At 44.1% G+C, this 20,994-nt stretch overlaps 1 long non-coding RNA gene across 3 annotated transcripts in view; it reads left to right on the plus strand.

The window, feature by feature from the left end:
* LOC132207566 (uncharacterized) overlaps positions 1 to 20,546 on the plus strand; it is an 86,745-nt gene extending 66,199 nt beyond the window's left edge. For 2 of the 3 annotated variants that reach the window (XR_009443580.1, XR_009443581.1), the window contains exons 2-3: positions 15,314 to 15,385; positions 20,411 to 20,546. This is a non-coding gene — a long non-coding RNA (uncharacterized LOC132207566). Of the gene's footprint in view, positions 1 to 11,288; positions 11,486 to 15,313; positions 15,386 to 20,410 lie in introns of those variants that run through there. The other variant, XR_009443579.1, reaches the window with a different exon arrangement.
* The last annotated feature ends 448 nt before the right edge of the window (positions 20,547 to 20,994 follow it).

Consider the following 20,994-nt stretch of genomic DNA (forward strand, 5'->3'; position numbering starts at 1 on the left):
TAACACTAAAATGAGTGGTAGAGTAAAGAGGATAATGAAAATCTGCAGATGGACACAAAGTTGAAGTGAATGGACAAGGGTCTTGCAGATGGAGTGCAATGATGGTAAATGTGAGGCTATCCATTTTGGTAGCAATTAGGGCAAAATGGAGTATTACTTAAATGGTGAAAAATTGTAGCATGCTGCTATGCAGAGGGAGCTGGGCAACCTTGTGTATGAATCACAGAACGTTTGCAGATGCAGCTGGTAATTGAGGCAACAAATGGAATAGTGTCCCTTATAGCTCGAGTGATGCAGTTTAAAAATCGGGAGGGGATGCTCCAGTTGTATAGGGTGCTGGTAAAGCTTGATGTAGAGTAGTTTGTACAGTTTTAGTCTCCTCACTTTAGAAAGGATGTGCTGGCACTGGAGGGGGTGCAAAGGAGCTTCACAAGAATGATTCCAGAATTGAAAATGTTGCTGTATGGGGAGAGATTGAGGAGACTAGGATTGCACTCACTGAAACTTCGAAGAATGAGGGGTGTTCTAATAGCAACTTTTAAAATGATGAAAGAAATAGATAGGAAAGAAACACGGAAGTTGTTTCCACTGATGGGTGAAATTACAACTGGGGGGCACAGCCTCAAAATAAGGGTGAACAGATTTAAGACTGAATTGAGGATGAGCTGCTTCATCCAAAGGGTTGTGAATCTGTGGAATTCTCTGCTCAGTGAAACAGTTGAGGTTCCCTGATTGAATGTTTTAAAGGCCAAGACAGATAGATCTTTGAACAGGAAAGGAATTGAGGGTTATGATGAATGGCGGGGTAAGTGGAGCTGTGTCCGCACAAAGATCAGCCATGACCTTATTGAATGACGGAGTGAGCTGAAAGAGACAGATGACCTACTCCTGCTTTATTTCTTATGTCCGTATGTCCTTAGATTGCCATCCTTGTCATTCCTCCTTCCCTGGAATAGGCCAGTTCTGAACGCTGATCAGTAGGTCTTTAAATAACTCCCGCGTATCAAATGTCGACTTGTTCAATAAAAGCTCCTCCCAATGAATACTGCTCAGCTCCTACCTAATACTCCTTCCCCCAATTTAGTAGCTTCCCACAAGTTCCTGATTGTTCATAGCTATCTTAAAATGTAAGGAGAGGCGATCACCCCGTTTGAAGAAGCTCCTGGTTCAGTGTTTTTCCCCATGTGGGAGTCAGCTGCAGGTTTTCTTGTTCCAAGATTGGGGAGGAAATGGCCCAGTGGTGGTATTGCTGGACTGTTAATTCAGAGAGTTAGATAACATTCTGGGGACCTGTGTTCAAATCACAGCACAGCAGATGGTGGAATTTGAATTGAACATAAAAGAAAATCATGAATGAAGAATCGAATGATGGCCATGAATCCATTGCCAAATGTCAGAAAAACCCAACTGCTTCACTGATGTCCTTTAGAAAAGCAAACTGCCATCCTTACGTGGTCTGGCCTACTTGTGACTGCAGACCCACAGCCATATGATTGACTCTGAACTGTCCCCTGGGCAACGAGGGATGGACAATAAACACTGCGTAGCTAGTGATGTCCTCCTCCCATTAACAAATAAATAAAATTGGATTCTACATCTTCTGATTGAAGATTGTTTCTTGTTCTCTCAGTAATTTCATCGCTTACAGTCAGTTTCCCTCCTGCCTGTCTTTTTGGAATGTCACGTAGCCCTGCACATTTACCTCCAGTGTTGATCTCCTTATAACCATGTCTTTGTAATAGCTCTCAAATCATGCCCGTCAACCTGTATGTGTGCTCTTAATTTGTTGATTTTGTTCTGAATACAATGAGCACGCAAGCAAAGAGTCATTAATTTAGCTTTATAACTTTATTTGACCTCTTGACACTATTTACAGCTGTTTTCTGTTTCTACATGCTGTCTTTTCCAGTCCCATGCTGAGTATTGTTATCCCAATAGTTCTTTAATGTCAGTGTGTGTGTATTCCTGGGCGAATATGCTCATGTGGTCTACGGAGTTGTGGAGGTCGCAGTTCTAGGACAGCCATTTCATAGGCCTCTGCTGCAGGTTAGAAGAAAAGACAATCTCTTGCTCTGAGCTCTGCAAACCAGGGCGATGTCAAAAAGAAACAAGGTCAAAAGAGTTTCAACCAGAATCTCAAAATTAACTGCTGAATTCATATCAGCATTACAGGGATCGCCCAACTTAGTGGCCACAACATCCCACTTTCTATTCTTCACAAACAATCCAAATTCTGAACTATCCGTATCCCTCTTAACTTTTATGTTTTTTGAGCTAATTTCTTGTGTCTAACTTGTGCATATTTGTGGTGCCTTATGACTTCTTGCGTTTAGCAATTGATAAACTCACTCTCTCTTGAATTGAGTAAAACCTAGTTTTATAGGATCCCCAGTGTGGAAACAGGCCATTCAGTTCCACAAGTCCACAGCAACCCTACAAAGAGCATCCCACCCAGACCCATCCCCATTCCCTCCTCTATCCCTGTCAGCCTGCATTTCCAATGGCGAATATACCTAACCTACATATCCGTGGGCAATGTGGGTAATTCAGCATTCCCAATCCACCTAACCTACATGTTTCTGGACTGGTCAAAACAATGATTCGATATGAATTAGTTAGAATGCAGCTGTTGACTGTCATCTTCCATCCCTGTGTTGGAGCGAGATTTAACATTCAAGATCAAAAATGAAACACTTGAACAAGGTAGTTCAAATTGCGGTTGTTGACTTGCTCGCCGAGTTGGCTTGTTTTCATTGAGACGTTTCGTCACCATGATCAATGACATCATCACTAGAGCCTCCAACAAAACAATGTTACTCTACTCTGTCTGGAATTTATACTGTCCGGTCTGTTACCATGAGTACTGTCATTTCCGGTTTTGATCTGTATGGATTTGTATGTGGGGGCCCAATTGTATCTGCTTGTTGGTTGCATTATGGGTGGAGAATCACGCCTCTCATACAAAACTGGGACAAGGTAACCATAGTAGCCCAAGCCAAGCATAGACATGCAGAGGAATCCGAGAGGCATGGTTCTCAACCCATTCTCCAGCCTCACATTCTTGGTCTCTTCTATTTGAATATGATCACTCAACCATATCCTTTATGACAAACAACAGAGTCTTACATCACAAAATCTTCAGACAGGACTGCCCAGACAGATCCACTTGTTCTCATGATATCATCTTTTGCTGGAGGGATTCCGAAATGTCTACATTCTTCCTCAACTGAGCATCCTTGCGTTCGTGGTTGACAGAGATCTCAGCCATGTCCAACCCATGTCCTACACTTTGGCCTCACCCCTGATGAGGTACCCTGGTCCTCAATGACCAACCCATCAATATCCACATCGAGAAGAACATCAGCCACGATTTCTAACAAGATCCCACCACCAAGCATATATTCCCCTCCCCTCTCTTGTCAGCCTTCCGCAGGGACCATTCCGTCGGGACACCTCGATCCACTCCTTATCCATTCTCAACAGCTCCCCATAACCCAACAGCACTTTCCATGCCACCACAGAAGGCATAACATCTGCCCATTTACTTCCTCCTGCTTCACTATCCAAGGCTTCCAGGGGAAGCAGCGATTTACCCACACTTCACTCAATCTAGTCTACTGTATTCACTGCTCACAATATGGTCTCCTTCTGCATCGGGGAGACGAAACACAGACTGACCAACCGCTTGGCAGAACACCTATATTCTGTCTGTAAGAATGGCCCCAGGTTTCCAATTGCCTGTCACCTGAGCGCCCCATCATGATCCCTGTCCAAAATCTCTGTCTCAGGCTTGCTGCAGTGCTCCAGTGAGTGCAAGCTAGAAGAAAAAAACCTCATGTGTGCTTTGCAGAACACCTCCGCTCGGTTCGCAGTAAACAGCAGCACCTCACAGTCGCGAACGGTTTTAGCTCCCCCTCCCATTCCTTAGACGACATGCCCATCATGGGCCTCCTGCAGTGCCACAATGATGCCACCCGAAGGGTGCAGAGGAACAGCAACTCATATTCCACTTGGGAACGCTGCAGCCCAATGGTATCGATGTGAACTTCACAAGCTTCCAAATCTCCCCTCCCGCCACTGCATCCCAAAACGAGCCCAGCTTGTCCCGCCTCCCTAACCTGTTCTTCCTCTCACCTATCCTCTCCTCCCACCTCACGCTGCACCTCCATTTCGTACCAACTGACCTCATCCCATCTCCTTGACCTGTCTGTCCTCCCTGGACTGACCTATCCTCTCCCGACCTTCCCACCTATACTCTCCTCTCCACCTATCTTCTTTTCTCTCCATCTTCGGTCCGCCTCCCCCTCTCTCTCCCTATTTATTTCGGAACCCTGTCCCCATCTCCCTCTCTGATGAAGGGTCTCGGCCCGAAACGCCAGCTTTTGTGCTCCTGGGATGCTGCTTGGCCTGCTGTGTTCATCCAGCTTCACACTTTGTTATCTTGGATTCTCCAGCATCTGCAGTTCCCTTTGTCTCTGAATAAAGGAGAAGGTAGGTGAAGAGGAGACAGACAGGTTAAAGAGGCGGCGAATAGAGCCAGTAAAGATGAGTGTATGTGGGCAGTTAGGGAGGGGATCGGTCAGTCCAGGGAGGACGACCAGGCCAAGGGGGTGGAGCTGAGGCTGGTAGGTAGGAGATGGGGGTAGGTCTTGAGGTGGGAGAGTGGACAGGTGGGAGGAATGACAGGTTAGGGAGGTGGGGATGAGCTGCGCTGGTTTTGGGATGTAGGTGGGGAGGGGAAATTTTGAAGCTTGTGAAGTCCACACTGGTACAATTAGGCTGCAGGGTTCCCAAGCAAAATAAGTGGTACTGTTCCTGCAACCTTTGAGTGGCATTGTTGTGGCACTGCAGGAGGCCCAGGATGGGCAGATGGAATTATGGTGTTGAAGGTGGAGATGTGGTCAATAAGTAGAAGCTTGACGTAGATGCCCTTGTTATCTGGACGTTCCAGAGATGTGTGTAAAGCCAAGAAGAGGGCATCTGCCATGGATCTGCTGCATCAGTAGGTGAATTGCAGTGGATCAAGGTAATGTGGGAGGCTGGAGTTGATGTGACCCATGACCAACCTCTCAAAGCACTTCATAGTGATAAATATGGATGTCAGAGCCACTGGGCAGTAGTCATTGAGGCTTTTGAAAAAAATTGCTGACATTCAGTGCGGGGATCTTAAAGCATTAGCACGAACATCAGAAAATTGGAGAAGCCTCGAGCATATGAGCACAGGTAGCTGAGGGTAGGGAGGGCGTGAATTACAGAAATCAAAGAGGGCAAGATACAGAGAGAGAGAGAGAGAGACAGAGATCATAGTGAACAAATGATTGGCCTGGTAGGCAGTGGAAAATACATGATTTTACATGGAACATGCAGATATCTTCGAAAAACAGTACATTGAGTTTTGGAAATTAGCGTTATAGTTGATTTGGAGTGAACCAAGTTACTGTTCAGTTTGGTTGTGGCTTTTGATGAAGGGATGGTCCATCTGAGATTGAAATTGGAGGGAGATTTCAGGATTTTTTCATGTTCTTGTCTTTCTGTTATGCCCCGAGGTAAAAAGCATTGGAAATGCTGTTAATTTTTTGCACGGCGAGCTGCAGAATATTAACCAGTCTCACACCATTGCCATCACCTTGCCCTTGCAGATGCGGATAAAGTTCTCCAAGCTGACAGAAATTGAAAGCACTCGCATCCTGTGACGATGGTAAGTTTACTTTCTTAAAAAAAAATGCTTGCAGCTTAATGAGCATAATAAAGAGCACAGGGGCTCTGGTTAACACTGCTGCCTCATGGCACTAACAACTTGGGTTCAATTCCGCCCTTAGGTCACTGTCTGTGTGGAGTTTGCACATTGTCCATGTGTCTGCATGGGTTTTCTCCGGGTGCTCGAGTTTCCTCCCACGGTGAAAAGATGTGCAAGTTCGGTGGATTGGCCATGCTAAATTTCCCAAGGTGTTCAGTGATTTGTAGGTTAGGTGAGTTATAGGTGGATGGGTCTGGGTGGGATGCTTTGAGGGGCAGTGTGGACGTGTTGGGCTGACGGACCTGTTTCCACATTGTAAGGATTCCCTGAATCATGATTCTATCATTTTACTGAGCGCAAAGGTACAATATTAGCCGGTCATATTTGTCTGACCTCTTTACACATTGACAAGAAAGCTTTAATTTTAGTTTCTACGCATTTGCAACGTGTCTGCTGTCTCTAACAAGGCTGACTATATCTCCTTCTCTAATGGGCATCTCCTGTCCCCTAACACCAAGAGGTGACACTTGCTTTTCATTTCGTACAATCAGTAAAACAATAGCCTCCATGTTACAGCCAGCGGCTTCTCTTAATGCTCACACACGGTTCTTTTTTTCCTCCAGGTATTGACCACTCATCATTTCTTATTCCTCATCTCATCTCTCTCTCACGCACTCTCTCTCTCTCTCTCTCTCTCTCTCTCTCTCTCTCTCTCTCTCTCTCTGTCATTATCTCTCCTCTCCCTGTTATCCCCCATCACTTGACTCACAGGCACAAACAGAAGTTCACAGTCACACTGTGTTGCACATGCATATCCTATCCCTCATGCTCAAACATACTATCCATACACACACAGAACCAGGAACACAGTCTCTCACTCACACATTCTGTCACATTCTCACTCATTCATACTCCGTACTGTCACACAGTCAAGCACGGTCTTGCACACATGCTGTGGCATACTTGCATGCACTGTCGCAGGATCTTTTGCCAATGCTCATACTCTCAAGTACACACAGACACCCCCCCCCCCCACCCCCGACAAATCTCTCCCTCACACACTTATGCTTGCAAATTTGCTTGCTCTCAAAGTCACTCGCTCTCACAGACACTCTCACAGCCTCATGCATGCTTGTAACACTCCCTCCTTGTGCTAATTCTTTTCACACACTCTCAAGCACAGACACTGGCGCACACATTCTGTCGTGCGCACACTCACACTTTCATGCACCATCTTTGCACTCTTGAACACAATCATATGCTCACCTCTCTCTCGCACACAGTCAATTTGATTTGAGTCATCATTGTCACTTGTGCCTTGGTACACTGAGAAGTTTTCTTATGCATGCAGTACAGACAGATCATACCATACAAAGTGCATTCGTGAAATGGAACATTGTACATCTTCTCTGTAGCTGTCACTGAGAGCGAGATCCAAAGGGCCTGTTCTGTGCTGTACTGTTCTATGTTCTATGTTCTAGATTTAAAATTTTAAGTGTTCTATTCAGATCCCCAATAACAGCGGTGAAGATGCAGTTCTTGAATCTTTTCACACATGTATACAAACTTTTTTACATCTTCCCTTCAGTCAAAGGTAGAAGAGAGTGTAATTGTTGGGTGAGAAGGGCCTTTGATTTTGTCAGTGGGTTTCCCGAGGCAGTGGGAAGTACAGGTGGAATCAATGAATGGAAGGCTGGTTTGCATAATGGACTATGCTGTGTTCACGACTCTGTAGTTTCTTATGACCTGAGGAAGAGCTGTTGCCAAACCATGCTGTGATAAGTTGCTTTCTATGGTACATCAATAATTGTTGTCCTTGTGGACACACGGAATTGCCTTAGCCTCTTGGGGAAATGGAGACATTGGTGTGCTTTTTTGCCCATTGTGACGATCTGGGTGGACCAGGAGAGATCGTTGGTGATCAACACTCTCAACTATCTCCACCTCAGCAACATCTCTCTCACTGTCTGATGCAGGCGCGCTCACACTCACATTCTGTCGCCCATTCTGTCTGTCTGTCTGTCTGTCTCTCCCTCATCGCCCATCTCTCTCGCTCTGTCTGTCGTGCGCTCGCTCTCTCCAATTCTGCCTGGAAGAAGAAAGGCAAGAGCCATAATAAATAGGGATTGTTCAGCTAGAGGAACCATGCTGTGATATGCATCCAGATAGGATGCTTTCTCTGGTACATCAATGAAAGTTGTCTTTGTGGACACACCAAACTGCCTTAGCCCCCTGGCAAGTAGAGACAAATGGTGTGCTTTTTTGCCCATTGCGACGATCTGGGTGGACCAGATTTTGCACAGTCATACCTGTGACTCCATTGTGGCATATTAACCAGGTCAACAATGTCATTAAGGGGATCCTGAAGGAGGAGGACCCTAAGACACAGCTCGATGTACACATTGGTAAGATGAGTGATTTGGTTTGGGGTAACGCTTGCACCAAGCGTTCCGAGAGCTAGGCAGTGGATTAAATAGCAGGACCTGTAAAGTTGTAATCTCTGGATTATTCCTGGTGCCACATGCTGAGAAGGCAAGAAAAAGGGGAAGAAAACAGATGAATGCTTGGCTCAAGTGTTTGTGTTTGGGGAGGGATTTAGACTCCTGGATCTGAAGGAGAATTTGTGAGGATGGTATGTCCTCTACAAGTGGGCTGGTCTGCAGCTGCAGCAGAAAGGAACCAAAATCCTTGCACAAGGGTTTGCTAATGTTGTGAGGAATTTAAGCTATCGGCCTTGCAAGCAGTGGGCAGTTGAAGAGCAGGGAATTCACTGAGGGGTGAGAAGCTAATAAAATAATAATTATATTCTGGGATTTCAACTGCGCAACATTAATTGAGATTAGACAAAAGTTTGACTTGGGAAATAATTCTTTAAATACATTTGATAGATTATTTTACATGAACATGGAGATGAGCTTGTAAGGCACAGTGCAATGCTGGACCTATTTCTGGGACACAAAGCCAGTGTTCCTTTGGCCCTCGATGTTGCGCCGACCTGTGAACTAATCTTAACCCATCCCCCAACACTATCCCATCATCATCCATATGCTTATCCAAGGACTGTTTAAATGCCCCCAATGTGGCTGAGTGAACTACATCAGCAGGCAGGGCGATCCTTACCGCTCTCCGACTAAAGAACCTGCCTTTGACATCTATCTCAAATCTATTATCGCTCAATGCGTAGCTCTGCCCCCTCAGACAAGCTGATGCCACCATCCTCAGAAAAAGACTCTCACTGTCCACACTATCTAGTCCACTGATCATCTTGTATGTCTCTATTAAATCCCCTCTGAACCTCCTTCTCTCCAATGAGAACAGACCCAAGACCCTCAGCCTTTCTTCCTCAGACCTTCGCTGCAGAGCAGGCAACATCCTGGTAAATCTCCTCTGAACCTTTTCCAATGCTTCTACATCCTTCCTGTAATTGGGTGACCAGAAATGCACGCAGTATTCCAAGTAAGGCTGCACTAGCTACATCTTTTAATTTACTAGCACAGAGTACATCGCGTGCAGGATACCTATTGACCTTTAGCCCCATTAGTTTCCCTAGCACCTCTTCTCTGGTGATATTTCCTGTCTTCTTTTTGCCCCTTGTTAATTAAGTAATTTTGAGATGCTATTTGTGTCTTTTGCTGTGCAGACTGGTATAAAGTATTTATTTGTCTCATTTGCTATTTCCTGATTCCCCATTATTATTTTTGCCGCCTCCATTCTTTAAGGGATCTGCTTTCACTTTGACCTCTTCCTTCATTTGTTTAAATAAGCTCTTATTGTCTGTTTCTTTTCTATTTCTCGGCTTTGAAATCTTTCCTTATTTCTGGTTTTCTACTAACCTTGGGCACTGACTGTTGAATTGGCAGAACATTGGAGAGAATGCTTAGGATATGAAATTTTTGGTCTGATAAATAGTACTCGACATGGTGCTGTTGCCTCCGCTCCTGCTCAGGTCTCTCCCAGTTGAAATGCCAAATGTGAGCCTGCCCATGCTCTTCACAGCTGCCCTGCAGCATTAAATGGCTGGAGGCAGGACAGCGGGCACCCTCTTGGATGGAAGTTCTATCTTGTAGAACTCCTGGCCACTTAGAGCCCAGAAGAGTCTGAAGTTGCTGATGGCTGGATGGCGGGTCCCCGACTAGAGGTGCGGAGTGGTCGAGGGTTGTTAGGGGTTTTTAAAAGGTTGGATGAGAGTTTAAGGGCATGAAGTGCCTAGGATCAGGCCAAGGGGCCTGTGAACGATGTTCCCCTACCAACTCACTTTTTCTAGACTGGATTGTGCATGTAAAGCTGACTGTCTTTCTGATTGACATCTATCTCCTGACACAATAGAGGGGATCCCTTAAATTGCCATCAATTAGTCTCAGGAGGTCAAAGGATAGGCAGGCTGCTTGACAGTTCCCCAGAACTTTCACACATGTACGCACAGTGCCCTCCAGATTTTGTGTGTTCTTCCCACCTTCGTATCTGTGGGATGGGGCTGTATAATCGAGCTCATAAGAAGTTATCCTGAGCCTTGAAATAGGACTGGAATGATGCAGCCAAATCTGGTGACTAAACTTGAAGACTAATAATTTTGGTAGTCTTGAATAATAATCATGAAATTTACCCAACTTGTTTTAAGAATGTGACATTTTATCATCAAATTTAGCTAATGCTGTTTTCATTGGAGTACAGGGGATTAATAAGTAGTGAATCGAGACATGAGGGATTACGATAAGTTGGGATAAGATAAACGTGGAAAAGCTGTGTTCCCATGGCTAATGGATGATGTTACAAGGAGAAGGGAATGCATTCATGTTTTGGGGAAAAGATGTAGGGGGATGTAAAGAGGAATTTTTTTTAAAGCAGTGAATGTTTCTGCCTGGCATTCGATGTTTTGACAATGTTTGCCAGATTTTGTTGGCATCTTGTGAACTAACATTGAATTGATACTTGCTTAACTACTCATTGTTTTTGGTAGACACTGTAGAACATACCATATGTATGGCAAAATAGCAAAATTACAAGAGAAATCTAGTTCAAAACCTAGGTAACAGAGCACCTTTTTAAAATTAACAAGAACGTGTCATTAACACACTTAATAGCTGCGACATAGTGTGATTTAAAAGAATGCTGATAACCCGAAGTGAAGTAGGGGTTGTAAGATCCACTGTTTGAAACGAGTGAAGAGCCAATTAGATTGTACTTTGGATTTGGATGTAATGAGAATGCACGCCGGTTGAAAGAGATGGATGTTTTAGGTTAAATTGTTGTGAGTGCTGCTTCATAAATATCAAGGAGGGCTTCATAACATATAAAGCTACTGTTCCTCCACCATTGTTCCACAGAAATTACTGAAGCAAACAACAGAATATGACCAGCATCACTGACGGTTCCCTAGTTAGATTTGACATTTTACATTTGAGAAGGAAATGGCCTGTTTCCATCATTCCAGAGTACTTTTGTGAATCATTGTATTTATTTCTAGGCCAAATAAAGGAATTAATTTTATTTAATAGATCCAATAAGTTAAAACTGTAATCGAAGTTAGTTTTCTTCCTCCTTTGTAGTGGATCTGTTGGAGTTGCACACAGCACAATGTGTCTTCGATCAACACAAATTGACACAAAACGAGCAACTTCTAAATGTGACTGAAGTAATCAACTGTTCAACGACCATTTATGATGGTTTGGAACAAAATCACAAAAACTAGGTCAATGTGCCACTCTGTGTCGACATGTATCTGAACTGGCTGCTGAACGTCTTTGATACGTATGTATGATTTACACTTGAATGTAGTATGTTTAGATTGTCCTAAGGTGCATTAAACTGCTTCCTGCATATTGGATTTTGATATATGCATGATCAGTTAAGTAAATGTGAAGATTGTCGACTGATTAAAATCAACCCTGGCATTGTTGACAGAAAGTTTCAGTGTGTTCTAATTTCATTTCAGTGAAAGAAATAATGTAGTTAAAAGTTTTAGCGACTTTTGTTTTAAATCATAAAATTGAAACTGATATACTTTTGATTCCTTTTGGTCAGATCTGTACAGGATCATGTAGACATCTCGACACTCTGATTGCAATGCTCTTCACGGTTACAAATGTTAGTGCTGGAGAATGACGTGTATAATGCGCACAATATGAACATCATCCAGTTAATGTCAAGGAATAAACGGCCAGATGTTGAATAAAATTTTGTGACCGTCAATCTCGTAGAGTCATACAGCATAGAAACACCATATCTATGCCTACCAACAAACACCAAACTGCACTAATCTCATTTATCTACACTTGGTCCAGAGCCTACTTTGACCTAGCATTTTAAATGCTCATCCCAGATGCTTTTTAAATGTTGAGAATACCTGCCTCTACTTGCCCTCTCAGGCAGCGTGCTCCATACGTCTACCAGTTTTGACATGAAAAAGCTTTTCCTCAGACTTCCTCACCTTAAACTTGTGCCATCTGGTTTCATCCTCACCTTAAACTTGTGCCATCTGGTCTTAGACACATGTGCCGTGGGGAAAGAATTCTCACAATGTATTCTGCCTGTGCCTGTCATAATTTTCTATGCCTCAATCAGATCAGAGGAATTGAGTATAAGAGCAAAGTGGTCCTTCTGCAGCTGTACAGGGCCCTGGTGAGACCACACCTGGAATACTGTGTGCAGTTTTGGTCTCCCAATTTGAGGAATGACATTCTTGCTATTGAGGGAGTGCAGCATAGGTTCACAAGGTCAATTCCCGGAATGGCGGGACTATCATATGTTGAAAGATTGGAGCGACTGGGCTTGTGTCCTCTCGAGTTTAGAAGGATGAGAGGGGATCTGAATTAGACGGATAGGATTATTAATGGATTGGACATTGTGGAGGCAGGAAGCATTTTTCTGCTGATGGGTGAGTCCAAGAGGGAGAGAGAAAACAGGGAATTGTAGACCGGCTAGCCTGATGTCAGTGGTGGGAACGATGCTGGAGTGAATTATAAAAGATGAAATTACATCTCATTTGGATAGCCGTAACAGGATAGGTCAGAGTCAGCATGGATTTACAAAGGGGAAATTGTGCTTGACGAATCTTCTGGAATTTTTTGAGTATGTAACTATGAAGATAGACAAGGGAGAACCAGTGGATGTAGTGAACCTGGACTTTAAGAAAGCCTTTGATAAAGTCCCACCTCGGAGACTAGTGAGCAAAGTCAGGGCACATGTTATTGGGGGCAAAATACTGACTTGGATTATAAATTGTCTGGCTGACAGGAAACAAAGAGTCGTGATGAACGGGTCCCTTTCGGAATGGCAGGCAGTGGCCAGTGGGGTACCACAAGGTTCGGTGCTGGGACCACAGCTGTTTACAATATCCATTAATGATAGAGATGAAGGCATTAAAAGTAATCTTAGCAAATTTTCCAATGACACAAAGCTGGGTGGCAGTGTGAAATGTGAGGAGGATGTTATGAGAATACAGGATGACTTGGAATGGCTCGGTGAGTGGACGGATGGCTGACAGATGCAGTTTAATGTTAATAAATGTGTGGTTATCCACTTTTTTGGTAGCAAGAACAGGAAGGCAGATTACTATCTCAATGGAGTCAAGTTGGTAAAGGGGAAGTACAATGTGATCTTGGTGTTCTTGTACATTAGTCAATGAAAGCAAGCATGCAGGTACAGCAGACAGTGAAGAAAGCCATTGGCATGCTGGCCTTCATAACAAGAGGAATTGAGTATAGGAGCAAAGACGTCCTTCTGCAGCTGTACAGGGACCTAGCTTAGAAGGATGAGAGGGGGTCTGATTGAGATGCAGAAGATTATTAAAGGATTGGACACTCTGGAGGCAGGAAGCATGTTTCTGCTGATGGGTGAGTCCAGAACCAGAGGTTCTGTTCAAAAATAAGGGGTAGGCCATTTAGAACAGAGTTGAGGAAAACCTTCTTCACTCAGAGAGTGGTGGATATATGGAATGCTCTGCCCCAGAAGGCTGTGGAGGCCAAGTCTCTGGATAGTTTCAAGAAACAGATGGATCGATCTCTTCAAGATAGTGGAATCAAGGGTGATGGGGATAAGGCAGGGACAGGATACGGATTGTGGATGATCAGTCATGATTATAATGAATGGTGGTGCTGGCTTGAAGGGCCGAATGGCCTACTCCTGCACCTGTTGTCTGTTGTAAAAGTTAATTGTAGAAGAATGATTAAGATGGTCCCATATATATGGTGTTGGCAGCTGGTTCACATTGGGAAAACAACATGGTTGATCTTGATTCTACTCCTACTTGTTACACAGAAGCCTCTTCGAGCAACAATTCTTGAATGCCACAATGATGCCACCCGAAGGTTGCAGGAACAGCAACTCATATTCAGCTTGGGAACCTGCAGCCCAATGGTATCAATGTGGACTTCACCAGCTTCAAAATCTCCCCTTCCCCCACCGCATCCTAAAACCAGCCCAGTTCGTCCCCTCCCCCCACTGCACCACACAACCAGCCCAGCTCTTCCCCTCCACCCGCTGCATCCCAAAACTAGTCCAACCTGTCTCTGCCTCCCTAACCTGATCTTCCTCTCACCCATCCCTTCCTCCCACCCCAAGCCGCACCTCCATCTCCTACCTACTAACCTCATGCCACCTCCTTGACCTGTCCGTCTTCCCTGGACTGACCTATCCCCTCCCTACCTCCCCACCTATACTCTCCTCTCCACAAACTATCTTCTTTACTCTCCATCTTCGGTCCGCCTCCCCCTCTCTCCCTATTTATTCCAGAACCCTCACCCCATCCCCCTCTCTGATGAAGGGTCTAGGCCCGAAACGTCAGCTTTTGTGCTCCTGAGATGCTGCTGGGCCTGCTGTGTTCATCCAGCCTCACATTTTATTATTCTTGAATGTTGATGGGACGTTGAAATGCAGGTAGATTATCGTGATCACTTGTTGAAAATGGATAGCAGCTAGTAGTTCTCTTTCGTCTCAACTAGTGACCAGTAGGCAACGGTCAAACAGTACCTAACCCAGAGGACACAAGCTCCTCTGAGACATGATGTTAGTTGAGTCTCATGAATAACTACCTGCAGATGGACTATCTGCAGATAAAGCATGGTATTAAATCTCACATATACTGCTCTCAACCGTTTTAATCAAAGTATTTATCACTCGTTGTATAGAAACAGATCACAAAACTGAAATGGCATATGCACAAATGCCAGCATAGAAGTTCTATACAGTAGCATTTTGTTTAAAGTTGTATTTGTAAAATAAAAGGGTGAAGTATGAACTTTCACAAATCATATTAACATGCTGTAGAAATCTGTGGAAGTGAGAAATTTGTTTTTTGATTCAATACATGTCTGACAAATGACAATTCAAAGAGATCTTTGTTTCAGCTGCAGTGGGTTGTGGAGTCGACCTCATTAGGGGCATTTAAGTGACTATTTGACAGGCATATGGGTGTTAATACAAGATAGGGGTGGAGGTTAGATAGACCTGAGGTTTAGGGTAAAAGTTCAGCACAACATCATGGGCTGAAGGGCCTGTACTGTTCGATGTTCTATGTATCTTATGCTGTATTCAAATAAGTAAAGTCAGTCAGTGACATTCTGTAACTTCCTTTTCCAGGGGTAGGAGTGTTTCTTTGAAAATTGGCTTGATGTGTCTGTCCAAGGGTCATCTGGAGGAAAAAATACAAGTGTAAGTACTAAATCTATCATTGCTGATACACATGTAAACTGTAGATTTAACTGTACGTAAACTTTGTTTAACAAACTAGCCCACTCAATAAACTGACAAAAATTACACACCAGATGTTTACTGTATTCTCATCATCTCTGTGATGTCTGGTGAGGGTGCAAGTGAGAAGGCTCCCTGCCAGTAAGTTTGAGTTAAGGCGAAGTTGCATCATTACTGAAGTTATTTATGCTGTAAATGAAGGAGAACAGTAATGTGTATATCCCATGCATTATGTTCCTGTTATTGAGTGTGTGTTTTTTGTGTGTGTGGAAATATCGATCAACTGGAATTTTTGATTATTCAGCCCATTCCTGGTACCACGGGTACTGTTTAACAAAAGGTTTGCTGTCTTAGTATATTTCTCTATTTAGTCACTGCCACTATTAATGTTAAGTTATAGCGTGGTCTTTGCAGAATCTGCACAAAAAATCAGTCAAGTGGAGAAATGCCTCAAAGAAAAGCTGTGTAATTATTGAGTCATGGATGTTTGTTGCCCAGGAGGAGGCCGTGTGGTCTGTCATTACTGCACTACTCAACAAAGATCTGTCTACATTGAACTCACAGTACATTGATTTCCTTTTTGATTGTTTGACCCATAGCCCTGTAGCCTACGGCAACAGAAGTGAATATCTAAATACTGCTTAAATATTCAGACACTTTCTGAATCAGCCACACTTTCCGTCAGTGAGTTCATGTCAACTAATGGAAAAAGCAGCTTCCAGTTATCCTTTCTATGCCCTTCAAAATCTTAAACACCTTTTACCAGGTCCCCTTGTCTGCTCCAATCTTGGCATCGGTCAGATGGGCAGGTCAGTGGCAGATTGATATAGCCTGAAGAAGGAATAAGATAAGAGAGTACTTAATGTGGCAAAGCCTGTCGTGCCCGATGGAGGTCAGCAACGGCAGTCAGCAGTGAAGTCCACTGGCAAGGATGGGCGGGTTTTAGCCCAGCGCAGGGAATACAAACCATCACGGGGGAAGCCTCGTTCAGAGTGTCTGCAAACTCGTGGCTTAGGAAAGGACTGTAATAGAACATAGAACATAGAACAGAACAGTACAGCACAGAACAGGCCCTTCAGCCCACAATGTTGTGCCGACCATTGATCCTCATGTATGCACCCTCAAATTTCTGTGACCATATGCATGTCCAGCAGTCTCTTAAATGACCCCAATGACCTTGCTTCCACAACTGCTGCTGGCAACGCATTCCATGCTCTCACAACTCTCTGTGTAAAGAACCCGCCTCTGACATCCCCTCTATACTTTCCACCAACCAGCTTAAAACTATGACCCCTCATGCTAGCCATTTCTGCCCTGGGAAATAGTCTCTGGCTATCAACTCTATCTATGCCTCTCATTATCTTGTATACCTCAATTAGGTCCCCTCTCCTTTTCTCCAATGAAAAGAGACCGAGCTCAGTCAACCTCTCTTCATAAGATAAGCCCTCCAGTCCAGGCAGCATCCTGGTAAATCTCTTCTGAACCCTCTCCAAAGCATCCACATCTTTCCTATAATAGGGCGACCATAACTGGACGCAGTATTCCAAGTGCGGTCTAACCAAAGTTTTATAGAGCTGCAACAAGATCTCATGACTCTTAAACTCAATCCCCCTGTTAATGAAAGCCAAAACACCATATGCTTTCTTAACAACCCTGTCCACTTGGGTGGCCATTTTAAGGGATCTCTGTATCTGCACATCAAGATCCCTCTGTTCCTCCACACTGCCAAGAATCCTATCCTTAATCCTCTACTCATCTTTCAAATTCGATCTTCCAAAATGCATCACCTCGCATTTATCCAGGTTGAACTCCATCTGCCACCTCTCAGCCCATCTCTGCATCCTGTCAATGTCCCGCTGCAGCCTACAACAGCCCTCTACACTGTCAACGACACCTCCGACCTTTGTGTCGTCTGCAAACTTGCTGACCCATCCTTCAATCCCCTCATCCAAGTCATTAATAAAAATTACAAACAGTAGAGGCCCAAGGACAGAGCCCTGTGGAACCCCACTCACCACTGACTTCCAGGCAGAATATTTTCCTTCTACTACCACTCGCTGTCTTCTGTTGGCCAGCCAGTTCTGTATCCAAGCAGCTAAGTTCCCCTGTATCCCATTCCTCCTGACCTTCTGAATGAGCCTACCATGGGGAACCTTATCAAATGCCTTGCTGAAGTCCATATACATCACATCGACAGCTCGACCCTCATCAACTTTTCAAGTCACATCCTCAAAAAACTCGATAAGGTTTGTGAGGCATGACCTACCCCTCACAAAGCCGTGTTGACTGTATTTGATCAAGCCATGCTCTTCCAGATGGTCGTAAATCCTATCCTTCAGAATCCTTTCTAACACCTTGCAGACGACAGACGTGAGACTTACTGGTCTGTAATTGCCGGGGATTTCCCTATTTCCTTTCTTGAAGAGAGGAATTACATTTGCCTCTCTCCAGTCCTCAGGTACGACTCCAGTGGAGAGTAATGTTTGACTTTTTAAACTTTTGTTTTTATTCTTCTACTGTTATACTAAGAAGACTGTAGTGCTGAACATTTTAACTTATTCATTTATTTTTATCACATGGAGCATGGAACGGTACAGCACAGTACAGGCCCTTCAGCCCACGATGTTGTGCCGAACTTTTACCCTAATCCTGTGGTCAATCTAACCTCCGCCCCTACCTTATACTATCATCCATGTGCTTGTCTAATAGCCGATGAAATGCCCCTATTGAGGCTGACTCCACTACCCTCTCCGGCATTGCATTCCACTCCCCTACAACTCTGAGTAAAGAAGGATGGATAAATTTTGTACTTCTGCAACTAAAATTGCGTACCAAAGTACTTTGTACCTGAGATGGCACCGTCTAAGGCAACTTTGTACTCTTTTCTTTGTACTCTTGTACCCTGTATTGAATGCATGTGATAATAAAATCTCAATCTAATGCATAGCAGGACACTGGGAAGCTTAGAGGAGAAAAGGGATCCTGGAGTGCTTGTTCATGAATTCCTGAAGGGGTCAGGTCAGGCTAGTAAGGGTTGTTACAAAGACATATGGGACACCTCCCTTTATCAGTTGTGGCATAAATTGTAAGAGTGGGAAGGTCACTTTGGAGTTGTTTAAAAGTTTGGTTAGGCCACAGCTGGAGTCGTGTGTGGCATTTTGGTCACCACCCATTAGGAAGGATGTAATTGCACTGGAGGGAATGAAAAGGATGTTGCATGTGTTGGAGCATTTTAGCTGTGAAGAAAGACTGGAAAAAATCATATTATTTTCTGTGAAGCAGAGAAGGTTTGGTGGGTGAATGGAGGTCCTGACAGAGGCATATAAGATTATGAGAGGTAAAGATGGGTTGAATAGAAAGCATTGTTCCCCTTAGTTAAAGCATCAATAACAATAGGGCATAATTTTCAAGAGAAAGACGGGAATATTTTAGAGGTTTGAGGAAAATCGTTTTCATCCAGAGTGTGGTGAAGGTCTGGAGCGCATTGCCTGGGCGGGAAGTTGAAACAGGAAACCTCACAACCTTTGAAAAGTACTTGGATGAGCAGTTGACATGTCGTAATATTTAAGAGAATGGTCTAGTGTGTAAAAATGGGACTAGTATATGTTGCAGTGTATTTTTAGAGGTACAGCCTTAGTGGGCCATAGGAGCTCTTCTGTACGATATGATTCCATGACAACCCCCAGCCCAGGCAGCTGTTTTTTTCAGTCATCTCCAGGATTACACCCTTCGTAGTGTGATCCCTTGCGTTGTTCGCCCTCCCAAGTTCATTAGCTCACACTTTTCCTGGTTGAGTTCAATTGCTGTGCTCAGCTGACCAGTCTGTTGATCTCCTCCTGAAGTTTATTCTTCCTGTCTGTCAACCAATTTTGGATTCAGTGTGCCACTTTGCCTTTGATCCCATGGCTGTTATTTACATGGCCATTCCATCGATATCCTCCTCACTAAATTAGCCATTCGCTAGCGATACAGTCATACATCCTGTGTTTAAGCCCAAATGATGAATTAACTTGACAAATTTCAAGGGTCCTTGTGGAAAGCCCTGCACAACCCGACTCAAAGCAAACATCCTGCCAAATAGATATCCCTCTACCATCAATCACCCTGTGCTCTCTGCCTCAGCCAGTTTTGGCTCCAGTGTGCCTCTTTGCCTTTGATCCCATGGCTGTTGTTTTCTTGCTCAATCTGCCAAGGGGGACTTTACTAAGCCCACATCAAATGCATAATGTGACCTCATCTTAACAAATCCATAGTGTTTATCCCTGATTATTTCTTGCAAGTACATTCTACCCCTAAGAATGCCTCTTTATAGCTTCACCAGTGCTGAGATTATTCTGACTGGCCTTTAATTTCCTGGTCTGTTCCTCTCTCCGTTTGTTAATAGTGGGACAATGTTAATAGTGTTTCATTACTTCACGTGTGATTGACAAGGCTTTGAAAATTGCTGCCAGTGGCCCAGATATCTCCTCCCTCACTTCCCCCGCTAGCTGGTATATATTTCAGTTCGCCCTGTAGATGTATCCACTTTTAAAGTTGCTCAACCAGCTGCATCTCCCTGTCTCTTAACCTCTGAAGCTCCGAGGTCCTTTGCCCTGATATCTTACTTGCAGTGTCCTTTTCCATTGTAAAGATTGACACAAAATATTCATTGAGGACGGTGCCGATGTTTTCCAGGTCCACACAAAGATTACCTCTGTGAAATGAACGAGGAGATATTAGAGAGGTTTGAGATTTACAATCAAGAAAGAAATTGACAAAATGACTTCCTTGGAGAATCATACAACATCCATTGTCCATTGTTGTAAACAAACAGAAGTTTTTGTTTCCACAGTTGTTTGCAAATAGCCAATCAAGATCATAAAATAATGTTTTAAGATAATTTACAAAGCAAGGCAATTGAGGAAGATGTATTGGATGTATTGAACTCTGAACTACTTCCCTTAAGTTTAGGAATGTCAGTATTTTTCTTCTGGATAACTTTTGCAGATATCTTCAAACAAGTAGCTGAACCCACAGATTTATGTGACCAACGAAGCCTGAGCCTTTTGCTTCACGATGCAGTCCAGATCCCTCGGCAGCTGGGTGAGGTAGCTTCATTTGGAGGCAGCACCATTGAACCAAGTGTCCGCAGTTGCTTCCAACATCTAAGTGTGCTCTGCACCAATTCATAATGTCAAGCGGGTCTACTTAGCAGTATGAATTTTGAGCTCATTTTCGTTTTGTTCACCTGCACATCTGCCAATGTGGTATATCGTATCCATTGCACCCGGTGTGGCCTCCGCTACATTGGGGAAACCAAGCAGAGGCTTGGGAACCACTTTGCAGAACACCTCCGCTTGGTTCGCAACAAACAACTGCACCTCCCAGTCGCAAACCATTTCCACTCCCCATCTCATTCCTCAGACGACATGTCCATCATGGGCCTCCTGCAGTGCCACAATGATGCCACCCGAAGGTTGCTGGAACAGCAACTCATATTCCGCTTGGAAACCCTGCAGCCCAATGGTATCAATGTGGACTTCACAAGCTTCAAAATCTCCCCTTCCCCCACTGCATCCCAAAACCAGCCC

This window comes from Stegostoma tigrinum, unplaced genomic scaffold (assembly GCF_030684315.1).
Source record: "Stegostoma tigrinum isolate sSteTig4 unplaced genomic scaffold, sSteTig4.hap1 scaffold_101, whole genome shotgun sequence".
In the NCBI taxonomy this organism is placed as follows: Eukaryota; Metazoa; Chordata; class Chondrichthyes; order Orectolobiformes; family Stegostomatidae; genus Stegostoma; species Stegostoma tigrinum.